A 21,381-nucleotide genomic window follows, 5' to 3' on the forward strand; every position below is an offset into this window, starting at 1 on the left:
GGGTCATCCCATCTTCCCTCAGTATTTGTTGCTCATAATGATGAAGTGAGCAAACTTTGGCATGAGCGGTATGGTCACTTAAACTATCGCTCCCTTCAGCATCTATGTAAAGAAAACATGGTGACAGGTCTTCCTATGGTATCTTGCAAAGATGGTGTTTGTTCCGGATGTGTACTCGGAAAACATCATCGGGACAGTTTTGACAAACGTGCCTCTTGGCACGCCTCAGCCCCTTTACAGCTTGTGCACAGTGATTTATGTGGTCCTCTTCCTGTTGCTTCATTCTCTGGCTGCAAGTACTTCTTAACTTTCATTGATGATTTCTCCAGACGCACTTGGGTATACTTCTTAAAACTCAAGAGCGAAGTATTTACCACCTTTTTGGCCTTCAAAGCATTCGTTGAAAAACAATCTAGACATCAAATTCTTAAGCTAAGAACTGATAATGGTGGAGAATATGTTAAAAATGCATTCATCAACTTTTGCACCGAAAATGGAATTCAAATGCAACATACTGTTCCATACACTCCACAACAAAATGGTGTAGCTGAAAGGAAAAATCGCACCTTAAAGGAAATGGCTAATTGTATGCTGCAATCTAAAGGACTCAGTCTTAGTTTTTGGGCCGAAGCAATTAATTGTGCAAATTATATAATCAATCGCACTCCTACTAAGGTTCTAGAGAATATCACTCCAGAAGAAGCCTGGAGTTCCATTAAACCAGATGTAAGTCACTTTCGTGTGTTTGGAAGTGAAGCATGGGCCCATATTCCAGATGAAAAGCATAAAGCCTTAGAACCTAAGAGTGAGAAATGTACTTTTGTTGGATATTATGAAGATGTAAAAGGCTATAGACTTATTCCATTTAAGTCCAAAAATGTTATCATTAGAAGAGATGTAAAATTTGATGAAAATAAATCGGCCTGCGAGCCTAGTCCGGCGGATGTGCCACCTCTTCCTATCTCTTCTATCTTTGAAAACATTTCTTCTTCTGATGATGAAAGCGAGGATGATAATCCTTCCCCACCTTCTCAGGATCCTCAACTTCCAAGATGGGTCCGTGCTACTCGGGATGCAGCAGGTGATCTTGCCGGTGATCCTACAGATCAGCGACGTACACGTTCTCAGTTTGAAAGAGCCTCTTCTTTACTGGCTCAAGCTCCAGTAAATCATGATCCTGACACTTTTGCAGAAGCTTCAGGCCATCCACATTGGGAAACAGCTATGAATGAAGAATATCATTCATTGATGACAAATGATACATGGGATCTTGTTCCTCTACCAAAGGGACGCAAACTTGTTAGATGCAAATGGGTTTACAGAACCAAGTATGGACCAGATGGGAAAGTTGATAAACATAAAGCTCGTCTAGTTGCTAAGGGCTTTTCACAGGTTGAAGGCATTGACTACACTGAAACCTTCTCTCCAGTTGCCAAAATGAACTCTATCCGCCTTGTTCTTTCCCTTGCTGCCTCTTTAAAATGGGAAGTCCATCAAATGGATGTTAAATCTGCCTTCTTGCATGGTGACTTGCAGGAAGAAATCTATATGGAACAACCCATTGGCTTCATACAAACAGACTCCAGCCTCGTTTGTCGACTTAAGAAATCCCTTTATGGCCTCAAGCAAGCTCCTCGAGCTTGGTATGCCAAAATGGATAGCTTTCTTTTAGAATCTGGCTTTTCTAGGTGTCATTCTGACAATACTGTCTACACCAAGAAAGTGGGCAACTCTCTCATCATCCTTGTTCTTTATGTTGATGATCTTATTCTTACTGGTAGTGATCCCAACCTTATAAACCATGTGAAGTCCAGCCTTAAAAAGAAATTTGAAATGACAGACTTAGGACACTTACACTATTTTCTTGGTCTTCAAGTCTTGCAATCCCAAGAGGGTATTTTCCTTTCCCAGTCCAAGTATGCTTGTGATATTCTTCGTCATTTTCACATGGAAGACTGTAAGCCAGCCACTTCTCCCTTTCAGTCTGGAGTCAAACTTTCAGTCTCTTGTACTTCTCCTGAAGTTGATGCTACCTTATACCGTCAACTTGTCGGAAAACTCTTGTATTTAACCCATACTCGTCCTGATCTTTCCTTTGCTGTTGGCCTTGTTGCTCGTTTTATGCAAAACCCCCGTGAAAGTCATTGGAAAGCAGCTAAAAGAATACTTCGTTATGTTCGAGGTACAGTATAGTTTGGGATTCATTACAGTGCCAAAGCAGCTCCTCTGTTAGTTGGTTTCACTGATTCTGATTGGGCTGGTGACCTTGATGATCGGAAGTCTACTGCCGGTTATGTCTTCACTCTTGGTTCAGGACCTATTACATGGGCTTGTAAGAAACAGGCTGCCATTTCTCTTTCATCAGCAGAAGCAGAGTATCGTGGTGCCGTGGAAGCTAGTAAGGAAGCCTTGTGGCTTCGTCAGATCCTATCAGAGTTTGGCTTTGAGCAGCAGCATCCAACCACACTTTGGTGTGATAATCAAAGTGCCATTCAGCTATGCAAAGATCCAGTCCAGCATCAGCGCAGCAAACACATTGAACTACACATGCACTTCATCAGAAAGCTCATTCATGACCATGTTCTTGAAGTGCAATATTGTCCAACAGATGATCAGGTTGCAGACATCTTCACAAAGGCTCTCACAGAGGCGAAGTTCACTAAACTTCGATATATGCTTGGAGTTCAGGAAGTTGTCACTAAGGGGGGATAGGCTCTAGTGCCTCCTTCCTTCTCCTATTGTGTCATATTTGTAAATCCTTCAATCCTATCCCAAGTTGTTCTTAAGGGGGGATGTTAGGATATTCCGACACATAGGATATAGTTAAGTTCAACTTGGTCTAGTATAGAGTTAGGTTAGAGTTAGGTAAAGTGTGTTTCTTTACCGTTGTACATTTTGTAACTTACAATCCGACGGTCACGATATGTAGTGATCCGACGGTTCACTCTCACCTCGGTATTACCGACACTTGATCCGTGGCTTGACACCCGATTGGTCCATGAGTTCTATTTAAAGCGCATGGAGGGTCATTGTTCGGGTAATCCGTGCATGAGAGAAGCTTATGTAAATTTTCATTCTTTGATTAATAAATTGTCTGTACCCACGTTGGGACAGGCCGTGGACTGTTTCCCTCCTTGCACTCTGAGGGTTTTAACCACGTCAAAAATACTGGTGTATTGATTTGAGATCTGGTTGTGAGCGGTGTCCTCTTGGTATTCTTTCTGAGGAACTTACCCTGTAAATTCCTACATGACCTAGTATATCAAGTACTATCAAGATCACCATGTTGCGACATTGGCAGATACTCAGTAAGCGTTGAACTGTGAGTTTAAGAAGCCTAAATCTCAGGTGCAGTCTGTTATAGAGTTTAAGGAGATAAAGAAAGTGGTGAATGAATCCTCGTGGGATTTCGATCAAAGGCTAAAATTCCTGATCTAGCAAGCTAATATGAACATCACAGACGAACAACACAAATATTGGTACATTGCTTCATTATTTCCCCACTTAAGATTACCATTATCACAACAGAAGATAGCAATGCAAGAAGAAGTTGTGGAGATTGCGATGAGGTTAGAAGCCTTGCTAATACAAGATACAAACATTGGAGTACAACAGATTCACTCACAACTGGAAATTTTGCACCTAGAATTGCAGAGCTTGAATAAGGGAAAGGAAACCCAACCTAAGGTGCACGTTGAAGTTTGGTGCTTGAAATGCAAGGGCCATGGGCATGATAAGGACCATTGTCTGGTTTAGCAGAACTATCTTATTGGGGGATGGCATGTCCCCCTGAAGCCAGAAAATACTGTTGGGCCAAGCACAGGAGAAACACCATGGTGCATTATCTCCCAGGTTATAGGACATCGTGCAACAGATAATTGTCCTCTACTACAAAAGTTTGTACAGACCCCTCAGTAGTTGTTTTGCAATTTCTACAAATCTGTAGGTCATGATGAGCACCATTATCGAAGTTATGAATTAATGATGGATAGGACCCCTACCTACCAAATGCAAGCAGAAAATTGGCCTCAGGCTCAAGGAGCAGGTGTAGCGTGCAGAGGATTCCAAGGTCATGGAAGAGGAAGAGGAGGAGGGGCTGGCAAAGGTCACAAACAAGTTATTTGTTATAATTGTGGCGAAGCTAGACATAATTTGCATGAATGTCAGAACCCCATGCATATGTCTTGTCAATATTGCAGATAGTTTGCCCATGTGATAGAAGATTTCCTGATCCTTATAGCAAATATGCAAGAAAAGAAGACGCAGACCCAACAACCTACGCAGAATATCTAGATGATGATGGCAGAGCTTCGCAAAGAAGATCATCAATATCGCAACACGCAATGGTATGACCACAAAAGAAGATAAGGGGAAGCAGTCTGAGACCGAAGGATGAGTGTACAAAGCTGCTGAAAAGGAAGTTGTGTTTGACCTCAACTGGACTAAATAAACTTTTATGGATGCTAAAAATAATTTCATTGAAGCTTGTACATCCAAGAGTCAAGAGAAATCAGCTGGGAACAATGAAGTGTAAGATGTGGATCCTTTGTTGTTAGCCACTTTCCTGAAGACCTGTATGAAGTTGTTGCACGATAAGAAAGCAGTAGAAGGGATCCAAGAACTAATAGACAATTGTGCGGAAAATATTAATATTCCTTCAAAACAAAGCGTTGTGAGGAAACTAGGTAAGCATAAGAAGAGGACAGGGCGCGAGATGACGCTGACCGTGTAGATAGGAAAATATGAAATGGACCAAGTCATCCTGGATTTGGGTTCTGATGCAAATGTACTGTCTAAATAGACATGGGAAAGGATGGGGAGACCTATGCTGAAATGGTCCTCTATACAACTATGCATGGCTAATCAACAAAAGATTATTCCGATGGGGCTCCTATATGGGGTAATAGTCGATATTGAAGGAGGAAGTGCTTTGGCAGATTTTGAGGTAATAGAAATAGTAGATGACAAAAATCTATATCCTATGCTACTAGGAATTGATTGGGCCTTTGACATGGATGCGGTTATTAACCTGAAGAAGTGGAATATGACATTTGAAAGGAAGGCACTCAGGGTTATTGTGCCACTGGACCCTGCTGAAGGAGCGTGTTATATTGAACCTATTCATGACTTTGTGGAGGATGATGATGATCTAGACCAGATATACAAGATCATGGTAGGAGACGAAGATTGGATCAATACTAAAGATGATAGATGAATCACGTGAGATAGGGATAGTTCTTTTTCCTCATACTCGAATGAAGAACTCGAGCATGCGTAAAATCAGTTGCATGATGTATCTATGTTGCGCTGCAATATGATGACCAAATCACTGCAGTTTGTATCCACTTAGGTAAGAAAGCTTCCACACTATGATGGTTTAAATGATGTTAATAACATTTTGGATGAATCTGAAAAGGAGGTACCTAAGGAACATCGATTCTAGGCCCTTGAATTGGCACTGCGCTATGCCTGCCTGATGGTGGGGTATGCACAAGGAAAGTTTTGGTGACTGGAAGGAATACAAATGAATGATGAAGCTAAGGTTTGGATATGCTAATAACCAGATGACTGAGAATTATAGTGGGAAGGATGATTCGTGCAAACACTTGGCATAGTGGACTAAAGTTTGCGAAGAATTACCATAGCCAGAGTGGGTGTATATCTTCTGTCACACCTTAGATACTATTCTAATGAATTGGTACCTGGAAATGGAGCTACGCCATGTAATAGCTGAATGGGATATCTTGAGGGAGAGATTCTTATTAACTTTCATATTTGAGGATGGATTTAAATGAATTAATGAAGTGCTACAAGAAATTAAGGCTGCTATTTTTAGAACGCCTGAAGAGACGGTGGAATGGGTACAGCCAGACTGGAGTACACAATTACGCCATGCACTGGAATGCTACAATATGACTCCTAAAGAAGAGGGGGATGATCTAAGAAAAATAAAAATTACAGAAAGTAAAGGTTAGCATGAGGTTGAAGGACCTCAGACAGAGAACCCTAATGTAACAGAGCCGCTGAAAACCAGACAAGTAAATATTGGATCCAATGCAGAGCCTAAGTTCATGAAGATAGGAGACTATTAGGATGAAGATACAGTTGATAAGGTGGTCGAACTGTTGCATGAATATCAGGATCTATTCCCAATGAATTTCTCAGATCTGAAGGGTATTGTAGGATATCTGGGTGTTGTGAAAATTTCTTTGAAATCTGACGTGAAGCTCGTCAAGTAGAGACCTTATCGGCTCAATCTGAAGTATAAAGAAAAGGTGTGCAAAGAACTAGACAGAATGCTAGAGGCCAGAATTATTGAGCCAGTAGAAGAATATGGTTGGGTAAGCCCAATGTTTTTCCAAGAAAAGAAATAGCAAGGAGAAATTAGGATATGCGTTTATATGAGAAAGTTGAACGATGCATGTGTGAATGATCCATTTCCAACACCATTTACAGATGAAGTGTTAGATAATTTTGGAGGACAAGAGGCATATTCATTCACTGATGGATTCTCAGGATACCTTTAAATAAAGATCGCATCGAAGGATCGCAGCAAGACAACCTTCGCAATGGAGTGGGGTTGCTTTCAGTATATAGTAATGCCATTCGGACTGAAAAATGCACCTGTAATCTTCTCCAGAGTAGTAATAGCAGCGTTTAAGGAGTTTATTCATAAATTCTTGGAGGTGTATTTTGATGACTGGACTGTGTTCGGATTGGTGAAGCGCCATGTTGCAAGTCTACACCTCATGCTGGATACATGTCACAGATAGCAGATCACGTTGAACTTGAAGAAATGTATATTCTGTGTGCCTTTTGGGATTTTTCTATGCCATGTAGTATGTAAGTAGGAATTGATCGTGTACCTTGCGAAGATAGTAGTAATTGTGAAGTTAGAATCTCCCAAGAGTGTTAAGTAGCTGCGCGCGTTGCTGGGTCACACAGGCTAATATAGGAAGTTTATCAAGTCTTATGCCTAGATAACTGCGCCAATGGAGAAACTATTAAAGAAGGATGTGACTTTTTGTTGGGATGAGGAGTGTCAATAGAATCTGGATGTGTTCAAGGACAATATGGTGACTGCGCCCATATTAGTATTTCTAGATTTGAAGAAAGAATTTCATGTGCATGTAGATTCCTCATGTATTTTATTGGGTGCGGTATTGACCCAACCTGTCGAAGGTGATACTAATCATCCAATAGCATTTTCAAGGAGGAAACTATCAAAAGCCGAAAAGAACTATTCCACTACATAGAGCGAGGGTTGGAGATGGTCTACACGTTGCAAAAGTTTCAACATTATTTGTTGGGTGCACATTTCAAAATGTACACAGATCACTAAGCTCTCAAGTACCTAGTCAACAAGCTTGTGTTGGGGGAGAAGATCCGTAGGTGGTTGTTGTTGTTCCAAGAATATGATTTTGAAGTGGCTGTGAAGCTCGAACAGTTGAATGCAAGACCAGATCATCTATCCAGGATTGAGACAGGCGAAGATCCAACCAATTTGGAAGAAGGATTTTCAGATTTGCATCTCTTTTCTTTGCACGTTGTGGATGATCATTTTGCAGAAATAATTTATTTTATAGCTATTGGAACAACTCTAGAAAGGTATTCTACTCAACAGAAGAAGGAACTAGTGGTTAACTGCTGATTTTTCTATTATAGTGGGACACTTGTATAATATGGGAACAGATGAAAAATTGCACCAATATGTTCTGTAGTTTGAGCACGCTAGTATCCTCATTGAATCCCATGAAGGAGTGGCAGGAGGACACTATGCAAGTAGAGAAATCAAGCAAAAGATTATGTGCATAGGGTTATGGTGGCTGACAATGCATAAAGATTCTAAGGCATTTTGTAAAGCATGCGATTCTTGTCAAAGTATGGGAAAGCCTTCGCGAAGAGATGAATTTCCCTTAAACCTTCAGGTTTCATTAGAAGTATTTTACAAATGGGAAATTGACTTTATAGGTCTGATACAACCACCAAGAAGGAAGACAGGCGTGTGGTACATTATTACTATGGCGAAGTACTAAACCAGATGGGCAGAACCACAGCCAGTGAAAGATTGTACTGCTGCTACTGCTATGAAGTTCCTATTTGAATACATCTTAACGTAGTTTGGGTGCCCTAAGGTATTGATGAGTGATAGGGGTACGCATTCCCGGATGACACAATCAATGTGATGCCTGAAGAATTCCAGGTTTACCATCAAAAGAGTATGCCCTATCATCCCCAAGTCAATGGTACAGTGGAATTGTTCAATAAAATTCTGGAGAATGCACTGACAAAGGTTTGTTATGAAAAGAGGAATGATTAGGATGTGTGCATGCCGACAATCCTATGGGCCTGTAGGATGACATGTAAGAAGCTAACAGGACAAACCCTGTTCAAACTGGTCTATGGTATAGAACCAATCATGTGGATGGAGTATATTGTGCCAAGTCTATGGATTGTAGTATTGACTAAGATGGTTGATCGTGATACCATGGAGGAGCACCTCGTGCAGTTACTAGAGTTGGAAGAAGATTGATTTCTTGCAGGATTTCACCAGCAAGTGCAAAAGGAATGTGAGAAGCACTGGAATGATAGGCATATTAAGCTACACACTTTCAAGCTGAATGATTTGGTTTTTCTCTATGACAGTAATCTCACAATATTTCCTGGGAAATTCCAAATGCACTAGTTAGGCCCATATATTGTTAAGGAAATCACGAACAGTAGCACAGTTCATCTCATGAAGATGAATGGAAAATTGTTCCCTGGAAGGGTGAATGGAAGTCGATTGAAGTTGTATATAGGGGATCCTGCCCCTACGTAATGACTATATGGTAGCAGGACAGTCTTAGCACTCCAGGCAGCCGCAAGAGAGAGAGAGACTATAAACTACACTACCCGAGGAAGAAGAAAATGCAGTAAGGGGGTTGTGCAAGGAAAGAAAGTAGCACGCCAGGAGGAGGTGCACGAGGAGGGTCAAAAAGTAGTCGTTGAATTGACTGCTCATGATTGGATATATAAAATCCCATTACGAGGAGCAGGTAGGTGACATTTATGGTGAAAATATTTGGAGATATGCTGCCAAATATGTATTTATAATTCGAAAATGGTGGGAACGGTCGAATTTGAATTCAAAACCGCCTACAAATCTGGCATGTTGGTCTGTTGTAGAGCACTTTGCCTTTTGCAAATTACGTATAAGCCTTCTTGTTTTCTCTCTATGAAATGGCAGTTTTGGGAGGATTTAGTTTCAAGCCCATCATTTGCGAGATTGCCTTAGTGGAACTAGAAGATTATCATTAAAGAGATGTCTGTCGAGCTTGTAAGTTTTGAAGTCACTATCTCTCAAGCAAAGGCCCTTGAAGTTGCGTCAATGGAAGCTACACCATCTATGCCTATGGCGCCAAGGTCACCTAGGCCGAAGCAATCGGCTGCTAAGGAGAAGCATAAGAGAACACAACCTATACCGGTGAGGGAGTCACCGAGGAAAACCCCGCGGAGGTTCGACAAAAAGGGAGAATGGACAGGGCAAAGCAACCATATGAACTCATGGATTTGGACGCAAAAGAACAAAGTAGAGGATTTTAGGAATTGGATGGTGAAGAGGGCAAGCCTATCACTAGGCTCCCATCATATATCCCTTTGAGGAAAGGGAAAGAAAAGGTACCCAAGTACCCAAATTTGGGTATGTTCACGATCTCTATGCCGCTACTACAAGAAGAAGTGGTACTTGAAGGTGTGATCTTAGCACGTATCCCTGTGCTAAAAATGGAAGATTGGAACCTAGTCGATCACGATAAATTTCCACATTTAGCCGCCAATAAGTACATGACAAAGATTTACTATGAAGAGACTGGGGTCACAAAGCTGGAACCAATGAAATGGGTAAAAGGGGTCGGGCAGACCGAAATGCTACATCCATTGTGTGTACCGTACTTTCACAGTTCGATTATCAATACTATATGTGTGTGCCAATTTCTCGTGCTGGTGCATGATGGGTGTTTGTGGTTAGGTGAACCCATCCCCATAATAGACATGTTAATCCACAGAATTACGAAATTGACCTATAAAGGGGTAGATCTAGCCAACGAATTTGGAGGCAAAAGAAAGGAGAAGGAACTTTCAAATAAAATGAAAACCGAGTTTGGGCTAGGCAAGAAGTCATACAAATACTCTATTCACTCTATTATAGACCAAGAATTGTAGTTTTCCACTCATATTTTGGTCAGGAAGATCATGAGAAAATGTCACACAGATGAGGTTCCAGTGCTAGTAATTTCATTGGTTGCACAGTGCGCAAAGGGGGTGCAGTACAACTAGGCGGAGTACCTTTGCAAGGAATTTTTAGCAAATTTCCGCGAAGTGTAGGAGGAAAGTAAGGCATTTCACTATGTTTGGCTACTACTTTTGATTGTATTTGTTGCATGGTGACTTCCATAGGATAGTTAGTTCCCTCCGCAGGATGAGGATTTATCGAAGGCAGTGAAGTTCACTTCGTTGTTGGTGACAAAGGATCTGGAGAGGATCACGAAATCAAAATTCTTCTAGATACTGGTCAAGATGGACCTTTGCATAGTGATCAGTCAGAGGCTAAGGTTGTCTCCAACCTTGTTTGAATAGTTGTGGGCCTTCACTGAATTTAAGGTCGATTTTCATAATGTATCCATCCGCGTAAGAAGAGACCCTAAGAAGATATGGCAAAAGTTTCCATACCTAGTTATGGAGGCTGATGTACAGGAGGTTGTGGGGACATGGCCAGCGGAGTAGTGACAACCCACAAATCTTGGTGCAGGTACCAGCAAAGGTGGAGAAATCTATTCCGCGCAGATGACAGCCACGCAGAAAAAGAAAGAAGCTGCACAAGCAGCAACATGGTAATTGGCCGATCAGAATAAGAAAGAAGTTACCGCTAAACCAGGTAGCTATTGATAAAGAGTGCATTGCATAAGATGCCACAATAGAAGTTGAAGCCTCGGCTTCCCAACATACTGATGAGAAGGAATAGTCTGAGCAGGAACGAGGCAGGGGTGAAAAGCAAAGCACTCCCTTCAAATTGTAGAAGCAGACAAAGGAGACAACTTTAGGACCTAGGAAGAAGCAAAAATTAGACAAGCACGCACACATGGATCTACTGGTCCTCACTGAGGGGGACTTGGATGAGATCGGGGATAAGGTCAGTGGCACAATGAAAAAGCTGTGGACTCAATTTGAGCATCAATACATGCAGATGCTCTTAAGCATCCAGAGTAATCTGCGCAAGTCACAGATTCAAACAAGCAAAATTAAGGCCAGCGTGGGAAAAGTGAGAAGGATTCAAGTGAGCCTGCAGCAAGCGAGCATGAGTGTAATGGAAACAGAACAGACTCTAGACCTTAGAGTCATTCCCTTGCCAAAAGGAACAGTACACGTAGAGTCAGAGGAAGATAATGCCCAACTTGGAAAGATCGAAAGCATGGGTATGAAATTAGCCGCGTTGTCGCTTTAGACCATCCACGCGCTTAACCAGGGGTGTTGTGGGGAAAAATGCCTATGCAGGACGATCCTATCCACCTAAGGTGTGACAGTGCCTTAGCAACAAACAGAGACAGCTATTCTAGTATTCTTCCTTTATGAATTAAGAATGAAGAGAGATGGATGGACTAACCAGTGTCTTCCGTTTGTCCCTCGATCCGGTTTCTCTTCTCTTGGAGAGTTCCCAGCTACTTGCCTTCTCGCTCACCCAGCTTCAAGAGGTTTCTGCAATATCACAAGGAGAGAACACTACACAAGACATGGATTCATATTCATAAATAGTTCAGGATTAGAAATAAACTAAACATACTAATGCAATCATACATCAAAAATACATCAGTATATAGGAGAAACCAAGATAGCTTTATTGATGAATAACAAGGTTCAGGAAGAGATATAACCCAGAGGGCCCCAATCCAGAATCTCCTTCCCAGCAAATGGAATTCCTATCTTCACCCCCTTCAAAGCATTAAGCACCCAATGATTCCAATCTCAAACCAACAACAATTCTTTGCAATAACCAAATTCCAGCCTCTAGATCTCATGGAGGAGAGATCCATATATAGATGTTTGGAGAGAGGATGAGTTAGCTTGAGATCTGACTAGTGTCCTCTCCCTCTGTCAGTTCTTGATTCCACTTGGAGGTTCTTGCTTCCACTTGGAGTTTTGGAACCTCTTACTCATCACCAGTCGAATTCCCTGAGGCAAGTGTCATTTTGGAAGCTTCCTGGGTTTTGACACCTTGAGAAATGAACTTGCCACATGTCCACTCTCGTTCAGTGCAGGTAGCCAGTGTTCCCTTTGACATTCAACGCAGGTAGCCAGTGTTGGCTTTGACATTCAGCGCAAACAGCTAGTGTAGCCACTAAAATGATCCTGAATTGACTTGTTTTTGAGCAGTTTCTGGTGGAGAACTTCTGTGAATTGCTGTGGTTTGTTAGCCTTGTTCCTCTAGGGGTAGGAACAACATGTTTAGGGACTTTGGATACCTTAGATTATGGAAATTTCATGCTCAATGCTGTAAGGCACAAAAATGTCTATAACAGTTGCCCCCTAAAGTATGAGGCTGTTTATCGGGTGAAATGCTTTATCAGGGGGATCCGAAGTTCATCCAATGCTGGGAGGAGACCTGTAATAAGATACAATACAATACATTATTTTTCATATTGCTTTCATGATCTAGCTGAGGTGGGCATTCCCATGCTCAGCCTTATAAATTCATTTTTCTGTACATAGAACAGACAATCGTCTGATGGTAGACTAATAATTTTGATGAAATTATCATCCTTTGAGTAGGATGATTATCTGCTACAATGATGTACATGTCAATGTCTTTATCTTTCCTGAATATATATCGCAGCCCGGATGGATGAAACTAGATCCGAGGTCTTCAAACTCGTTCGATCTTCACTCTAAGTACAAGTCGATCCATGTGAGAAATGTTCTGAAGTCGAACATGGAAAGACATCGCTTGATTACTGGTCAATGATGTAAACCGTTAACAAGCGCGAGAGGAATCACCGATAATGATAAAGACCCTCAAGGTACTGCAGTACAATTCACGTGGTGTGAATAAAGGACTTGGCGTCGAACACCACGCAAAATCTTTCGGTCGAAGGTCATTGATGTATACCTGTCGCCGGAAGTGAGAAACTTGCCATTGAGGCATGCAAGCTTCAAAGTACTGAAGGGGTTGTTCCTAGATCAACTTCTTGGATAATGAGCTGATGTCGACAAGAAGCGATCTGTCAAAGGAGGGCCTTAATGAATCCCACATCAGTGACACGGAACGGAGCTAATGATTTTGATGGAGGTGAAAACGATTTGTGACATATGATTCAGGGTGGCGGTCATGAAAGGATGAAGGATAATGTATGGCAGAGGATGGGACACGGTTGACTCTTCTGAACGACTTCTCCTTAACATATGGCGACACTGATGCGATGGATTGGTAGCATTACCCCAAATATGGATGGTATGGCGAGACCATGGATGTGACCGGTGAATGAAACAACCCAACCCGATTGTGGTACGGAGGAAAAGTGTCATGTTCAAGAGCGACTTGCTACCATCAAAGTTTTCTTGAGTTTCTCCCAATTTTTCCCCAGTCATTGCTGACCAGTACCTCTTTATTTTTGTCAAGCTTGAGGAGGATAACATATGCTTGTTCTATAACCTGCCCTTCGGGCAAGCCCATCGCTATGTTTTAACAAGCCTAGCGATAGTGAAACTCGTTCTCGTCTAAAGACAAGTTTGTCGCTATTTAATGACTTTAACGAGTCTAACGTCAAGGATAACTCGGTCCCTTTCATTTTTAGAGAGTCTGAAAAGGTACATAAAGTTAACTCCAAAAGTCCTTTTTCGTCATCTAATCCCTTAAGTCTGAAAAAGTATAAAACAATACAGAAGGGATGAGTTTTCGATAGTTTTAACGAGCCGAATAAAACAAGCGCTCGATCTTTTTGTGCAATAATCCCTCAGGTCCAAAAAGATTAAAATCTAGAGGAGGGATAGCACTTCCGGTCGCTTTAACGAGCTGGAAGGCCAAAACTCGGCAATCTTTTCATATTTTACGAGTCAGTTGAAAAGAGCTTAAAGAAGACTCGTCTTTTGAGGAACGAGTGATAAACAGGGTTAGCAGCTGATTCCAGGTACAGGTTGGAATTTTCCAATCACGGCAGTGTCACAAGGATGGCTAGGTGAAATCACTCTTCGTAGCTGTTCCTCAAAAAGGGTAAACAAACATATGGAGGTGAACGATCGGCCAATGGAAAAGTGGAGGTGATGGTGCAAACACGACCAAGGCTTTAATGGCTGATGATATTACATTCACAGTGGTTATTTACCAGGTAGTTCATTTTTTAACGAGCTTAAACGCGGATTGAAACACTTGCTCGATCTTATGTTTATTTTTTAACGAGCATGAACTATGTGCTAAAACTGCTCGGATCTTGCATTTATTTTTTTAGCGAGCATGAACTATGTGCTAAAACTACTTGATAACCCAGTCATATGATAAGAGTGTCTCATCAAGATTCTATTTTTTATGGAGCTTCATCTCACTAAGCTTTGCTCCGGATCCTTTCGTTATGCAAGTTCGGAAACGACTAATCCTACGAGTTTAAAGGGTTAGAGGTCCTAAACTTTTAAAAAATAAATAGCCGCCCCTTGCTTGCACTCCAAAAGGTTTGCATGCCCCCAGGAATAAAGTACGATTTCAAGGTTACCCCTCAATTTGCAAATAAAACATTTGTTTTACCGGGAGAGGCCTACCTCTTTCAGGCTACCCAAAGATTGTTCTGTTATTCTTTCAACAAAACACTTCTTCGGCGATATCTATTGAAATAGACAAAGGTGAGTGACGACGCCCGCCCTCTCACATAACTTTGACAAAAGAATCTTATTCTAGAACAACCCCTCTTCCAACCACGGATGGGGTATGGACTAGTCATATTCTCCCGCGGAAACCTACCCTATACCCCAAAGTTTTCCTGCCGAAGCAGACCAGGACGCATGCCCCCTGGGGTCCAGTCATATCCTCCCAGATTACTCACGCTCATCAGGAGGACGGACCGTGGGTTGAGATATTTCTTGCGTGAGTAGACCATTTAGGGATGTTACATGACTATTTGCAATGCGTGATCCGGGAAATGAAAGTTGGTCCACGAGCTTGACCACTCTTCCTTCGTGCGGAAAACACATTACTCTAAAGAGTGAGGAGACTATAGCTCCCATGCAATATATATAGTCTCGTCCAAGGAGTAGGTTATAATCCAAGGGTCCTCGAACGACCATCACGTTCATTTGAACGGTCTTCCCTTTCAATGTTATGGGCACATTGGGGAGGATCCCTAAAGGTCGACTAGTTCCTTTATCAAAGCCTGATAGATTTCTCATTTCAGGCAAAAGCGCTGGCGAACCAAGCGCTTTCCAAGCAATAGAGGAAAGGATACTCACAGATGCCCCCTCATCAATGATAGTGCCAGCCATTACCATTCTGTATATTTGAACGATAATTCTGAATGGTATGCTTGCTGGCAACCGGGGTCTGCCTAGTTGGTTCCAATCGAACGAGACAACTAGGTTGCTTGGTGGGACCGAATAGACGGCCGGGTATGACTCTGACGAAGTTCCTTCCTGCGATAAAGGAATGGGCAAATTTCCCCCTTGTTCGTCGGAGTCTGTGTTGATGAAGAGAATTTGGACGGTGTCGTCTTTATTCTCCTCTGTGATGGTATCATTCGAAGATGGAGCCTTTGAAGGCAAAACCGGGTCAACTGCCGTCTCAACCTTTTGACTTTCGTCAGGCATGGATCCAGATGGTTCATCTTCAATGATAGGTGCTTCGGCTGACCACCTGGGCGGGCCAGCCGGGTTCTCAGCTAGTGAAGGACTTGGCAGGAGTTTTTGATATCCAGGAGGAAGTTGCGCTCGTAAAATCAGGCGATCTTCCAAAACTCTTTTAGCCTCATCTAAGAAGGGACAACGGTGGATGGCGTGGTCGCCTTCACACAGTTTGCAAGGAAATCTAGCTTTCCTTCTTTGTCCTGGGACTTCACTTTCACTAGTCGACGATGAGCTGTCAACATGGCTATCAGAGGTCGACGCTACTGAATTGTGTAAACGGGGAGACCAGTCCCTTAGTATCCGAGGGATGCATGGACAATCTCTGTGGAAGTGGTCTCCCTTGCATATGACACATGGCAATTTAGGCCTAGTCAGTGTTGTATGTGGATTTTTGTCCGACGACACTTGCTTTCCCCCAGTCGCTTTTGGCTCCTTCTTCTTCTTCTCTTTCTTCTTCTTCTCTTTCTTCTTCTTTTCCTTCTTCTCCTTAGGAACTTGGTTTTTTATTTTACCAGTTCCGTCAAGTGAAGAGGAAGGAGGAGAGGAAGAATTAGATGAAGTAGAAGGCTGGTGGGCAACTCTGGTCTGGTCTAACTGTTGATTCGACTGTTCAGGAATAGTGGTGGTCTGAACGACATTGGTTGAAAAGAGCCAGACCGGCAAGCCAATTGTCAGTCCTGGAAGCGACAATGTGGCCATATGGGGCACACCAACATCTCCCCAAGAGGAGAAGGGACTAGGATTTCCACCAAGGGGAATTCCTTGGTTGGTGTGCTCCATTTTTTCAACCTAAAGATCAACGCAGGAATAAAGGGTGATTGTTCCGTTTAAAATAAATTTTAACGACGCTTTACACACAACTTGCTTTTTCAATTTTAAAGAGTCGAGAAAAAGCTAAAGATGACTCTAGTCTCCTTCGATGTTTTAACGAGCCTGAAGTGACAAATGCTCGGATGGACTTTTTCCGTTATAGAGTCTTAAAAAGGCCAAAAGGAACTGCTCTGGAGTTCTAGGTAGAGGGTGTTCCAAACTTTTCCCAAAATCGTAGAATACTTTTTAGGGTACGGGCGGTCGATCTTCCTGAATGCTGTGTTCAGTGCATTGCGATCAGTAGGGCGGCCGACACGGCTTCCTAAGGATAAAGGTTTTATGCCTATAGGGGTCTCCCAATATATACACGACGGTACGTGGGAGCACAATCCGTACTGGCGCTATCATCCATCAGGAGGAATCACCCACCATCCACGAGATCGACAGTCACCAAGATTTACGACCCCGGAACACGTCTCTAGCCTAGACCTCTATGTTGTGCGTTATGTGCAAAGCGTTGTTAAGTTCATTCAATTTATTTTAGGTTGATCTTTTTAGAAGTTTTCCTTTCAAGGTTCACCACGAGATGTATGATACAATTCCTAAATGCAGTCTAAAGATGATAAGCAAGCTTTATATCTTTTCAACTTTGAAAATCCTAGCTACTAAGGGAAAAGAAAGACACCATCTTTTCTCAAAGAGCAATCAGCACACTCTAATGCACTTTTCCTAAATCAAACATGCAAACTATCAAGATGCAAATGCACAATGCAGGTGTTTGTTTTCCGCTTTCTTAGTATTGATGCCTACAAAGAAAGCTTTTTGTACAACTTTGAATTTGATTTTAAATGAAAAATACAAATAAGTTTACTTTTTCGAAATCAGAGAGGGTAGAAGAGATTACAACACTTAACGATTTTCGAAATGAATACTTGTTTTGACACTTAAAAGAGACAAACTCAAACCAATAAGCAAAAGTAAATGTATAATCAACTGCAAACAACCAATGAACTCTCTCCTAAGATCACAATCAATAGATCTGAATCAAGGGCTACAGGATGATTATTTCACTCATGCAAAGGAAAACTGTAAATGATGCCACAAACACATAAAAACACTCACAGTCTTTTTGTACAAAAGGAGGCGGAACTTAAGCAGAGAAAAGGAGTTATTAGACTGGTACCTATGCTGGTTACAGGCTGCAAAAATCAGAGATCAAAACAAGGCAAAACAGAGCAGAGAACCCCAGCTGCACAAGGGCAAACTGGTTCAGCGCAACCTCAACACAGGGGTTTTGACATTCAGCGCAGGTAGCCTTCACAGGACCTGCGTTGAAATGTAAAATCCCTTCACTGGGTCTGCGCTGAAGGAGAAACTCTCGTTTCTCACAGGTTCTACGTCAGAGATTGCTATTTAATCTACTGTTTCAGGCCAAATCAAAGCAACAAGCAAGATGCAATCAAAGGGATGCTTTGAGGGGGTACTAAGATCTATCACAAAGGATCATCAAATCATTTGTGAGTCCATTGTTGAGATCATAGACAAGTCCAGTGATTGGATCAAAGCAGCAACTGTCTACTTTGCATCCAGGAATAGCAGATGCAGTTCGATTGTTGCTGTCGAGTCTATGAAACAAACAATGATAGAAACACAAATAAAATGACTAAACAAATCTCCCCAGAGGAGTCGCCAATTTGTTGTGGGGAAAAATGCCTATGCAGGACGATCCTATCCACCTAAGGTGTGACAGTGCCTTAGCAACAAACAGAGACATCTATTCTAGTATTCTTCCTTTATGAATTAAGAATGAAGAGAGATGGATGGACTAACCGGTGTCTTCCGTTTGTCCCTCGATCCGGTTTCTATTCTCTTGGAGAGTTCCCAGCTACTTGCCTTCTCGCTCGCCCAGCTTCAAGAGGTTTCTGCAATATCACAAGGAGAGAACACTACACAAGACATGGATTCATATTCATAACTAGTTCAGGATTAGAAATAAACTAAACATACTAATGCAATCATACATCAAAAATACATCAGTATATAGGAGAAACCAAGATAGCTTTATTGATGAATAACAAGGTTCAGGAAGAGATACAACCCAGAGGGCTCCAATCCAGCATCTCCTTCCCAGCAAATGGAATTCCTATCTTCACCCCCTTCAAAGCATTAAGCACCCAATGATTCCAATCTCAAACCAACAACAATTCTTTGCAATAACCAATTTCCAGCCTCTAGATCTCATGGAGGAGAGATCCATATATAGATGTTTGGAGAGAGGATGAGTTAGCTTGAGATCTGACTAGTGTCCTCTCCCTCTGTCAGTTCTTGATTCCACTTGGAGGTTCTTGCTTCCACTTGGAGTTTTGGAACCTCTTACTCATCACCAGTCGAATTCCCTGAGGCAAGTGTCATTTTGGAAGCTTCCTGGGTTTTGACACCTTGAGAAATGAACTTGCCACATGTCCACTCTCGTTCAGCGCAGGTAGCCAGTGTTCCCTTTGACATTCAACGCAGGTAGTCAGTGTTGGCTTTGACATTCAGCGCAAACAGCTAGTGTAGCCACTAAAATGATCCTGAATTGACTTGTTTTTGAGCAGTTTCTGGTGGAGAACTTCTGTGAATTGCTATGGTTTGTTAGCCTTGTTCCTCTAGGGGTAGGAAAAACATGTTTAGGGACTTTGGATCCCTTAGATTATGGAAATTTCATGCTCAATGCTGTAAGGCACAAAAATTTCTATAATAGTTGCCCCCTAAAGTATGAGGCTGTTTATCGGGTGAAATGCTTTATCAGGGGGATCCGAAGTTCATCCAATGCTGGGAGGAGACCTGTAATAAGATACAATACAATACATTATTTTTCATATTGCTTTCATGATCTAGCTGAGGTGGGCATTCCCATGCTCAGCCTTATAAATTCATTTTTCTGTACATAGAACAGACAATCGTCTGATGGTAGACTGATAATTTTGATGAAATTATCATCCTTTGAGTAGGATGATTATCTGCTGCAATGATGTACATGTCAATGTCTTTATCTTTCCTGAATATATATCGCAGCCCGGATGGATGAAACTAGATCCGGGGTCTTCAAACTCGTTCGATCTTCACTCTAAGTACAAGTCGATCCATGTGAGAAATGTTCTGAAGTCGAACATGGAAAGACATCGCTTGATTACCAGTCAATGATGTAACACAGTTTAGAGGCATGTAGTTGCTACATCTCTTCTCAGAGATATGCTACCATCGTGTGAGCTAGTTTATTTCCATTCTGCTTGTAACAATTTTTAAGTACTTTGTTATTAAAGAATTGAAGTTTTTTTCACCGTATCTCTATTTTTTTTCATATCTATATTTCATCTCATTCTTTTCTAAATCTTGATCAATGGTATCAAAGCGGTATGATATTTATTTTTTTATGTGCATGTCCCCAATGAGGTCGAGGTATGAGTAAGGGCTTGAATTGGTTGAACCTTTGCAAGACCAACCTCACCAACCCTAATGGCCTCCCATGGCAAAAGAAAAGAATTACAAGGAAGAAGGAGATCCTTTCAAAATATTGCTCAAAGAAGCCCTCGAGCGACAAAGGAACATGATGATGGACAACTTTTCTTAGACCTTCAGTGGATGCCCAAGGGTGACACATCTTCATCCAACAACCACTTTGGAGGCACCACTCTCTTTAAGGTACAAGTCAACTTTGACTTTCACATAATTGAAAGCTAGATAGATGTAGATTTCAGAAGAAGGAAAAAACCTCAATGTTAACTATTTGGCGTTGAATAAGATCACTGTCTAGAACAGGTATCTAATCCCACAGATTGATGACCTTTTGGACCAACTCAAGGGGGACAATGTTAGGTCCTTATAATACTAGTGTAGCATCCTTATTGTTATTTTTATTGTAGCTTCATATTGTTATTTTTGTGCCCATGTAGCACCCATATTGTTATTGTTGTGCCCTTATATTATTATTGTTATGTAGGCTCTGATTGTATTGTGACCCCTTAGAATCCTGTATATACCAAGGAGGTCTTTTCATTTGTATCATCCAAGAATTGTTCATTTATGTGATATAACGGAGGTTCCCCCCTCAAAGAGGCTATTTCTCAAGTCATTGATCTATATTTTCTTCTATTTTGTGAGATGGTTGCATAACATTTGGTATGAGAGCTTTGGATTCTAGGGTTTCACTGCTTCAAATAGGTCATATTGGTATTTTCAATATAACTCTTTTTCTACGAGGATTTAGAATCTGTAATTTTGACCACCTGGACAAGAAATCTTAGTAAACTTCGTGTAACATATTGGTTCGCTATATTTTATTATATATGGTTCGAAGAAGTTAAGGTTTTTTCTGGCTCCATAATTCAATCTCAAATAGGTGAACTAGAGAAAAACATCATAAATTTTTCTATGATCTTCGGATTTTAATTACATAAAAAGTGACTGAAATTGTACAGACTGCAATTTTTATTGTATCATTTTCAAGGGCGAAGGTTGAAACAGTGACATGTGGCACTCCGTACAAGTTCTCTCTAATGGACCAATCTATAATCAGGCCTTCGTGTTATATTGCGCATAAATTTTTCTTGAAGAATCCAATCATGGTCCAACTTATGGCATTTGAAAGAAGACTCAGAGGGCTACCATAGGATAATTTTCAGATCTTGGAGATCCTAAATTAGAGAGATACAATAGTTTCAATATCCAGCTCCA

This window comes from Pinus tabuliformis, chromosome 4_1 (assembly GCF_031772625.1).
Source record: "Pinus tabuliformis cultivar Carrire ecotype Pingquan chromosome 4_1, CPIR1, whole genome shotgun sequence".
Taxonomy (NCBI): Eukaryota; Viridiplantae; Streptophyta; class Pinopsida; order Pinales; family Pinaceae; genus Pinus; species Pinus tabuliformis.